Source organism: Schistocerca nitens, chromosome 8 (genome assembly GCF_023898315.1).
Source record: "Schistocerca nitens isolate TAMUIC-IGC-003100 chromosome 8, iqSchNite1.1, whole genome shotgun sequence".
NCBI lineage: Eukaryota > Metazoa > Arthropoda > Insecta > Orthoptera > Acrididae > Schistocerca > Schistocerca nitens.
The window spans coordinates 296534140-296534895 of record NC_064621.1 but is presented as its reverse complement, the minus strand read 5'-3'; the positions used below and the strand labels follow the sequence as shown (position 1 = coordinate 296534895).

The 756-nt window shown below is 52.6% G+C and overlaps 1 non-coding gene across 1 annotated transcript; it reads right to left on the bottom strand.

Annotated features, from left to right (window-relative positions):
* Positions 1 to 312: 312 nt before the first annotated feature.
* Trnap-agg (transfer RNA proline (anticodon AGG)) lies at positions 313 to 397 on the bottom strand. Its single transcript is given in 2 exon segments — positions 313 to 347; positions 358 to 397. It is a non-coding gene; the product is annotated as a tRNA-Pro (tRNA).
* Positions 398 to 756: the final 359 nt, after the last annotated feature.

Below are 756 nucleotides of genomic sequence, written 5' to 3'. Positions count from 1 at the left end.
TTCGAATCCTGCCTCGGGCATGGATGTTTGTGATGTCCTTAGGTTAGTTAGGTTTAACGAGTTCTTAGTTCTAGGGTACTAATGACCTCAGGAGTTGAGCCCCATAGTGCTCAGAGCCATTTTTGATGTTCCCCCAGAGCCTATTGGAGCCGCCGTCAGCTTGTCTCCATCCCGCAGTACAGGTGACAAGGAACTGTTCTCCTGCCTCAAAAATGGCTCTGAGCACTATGGGACTTAACTTCTGAGGTCATCAGTCCCCTAGAACTTAGAACTACTTAAACCTAACTAACCTAAGGACATCACACACATCCATGCCCGAGGCAGGATTCGAACCTGCGACCGCAGCGGTCGCGCGGTTCCTAGACTGTAGCGCCTAGAACCGCTCGGCCACCCAGGCCGGCTGTTCTCCTGGAAAACTATTGATTTGCGCCCCCCCCTCACCCCTTTGGCATGATGAAGAAGGTATCGGTACTCATCAGACCATGCAACCCTCTGCCACTGCCCCAATGTCCAATGCCGATGGGTACGTGCGTATTTCAGTCGTAGTTGCCGATGTCGTGGTGTTAACATTGGCACATGCGTCGGTCGGCTGCGGAGACCCGTCATTAGGAGTATTCAGTGCGCTGTTTATTCAGACACGCTTGATCCCTGACCAGCATTATAGTCTGGTGTTAGTTCCTCCACAGTTCGCCAGGACACTCACCACAGCACTCCTCGAACACCCCACGACTCCTGTATTTTCCGGACTGCTCGTAC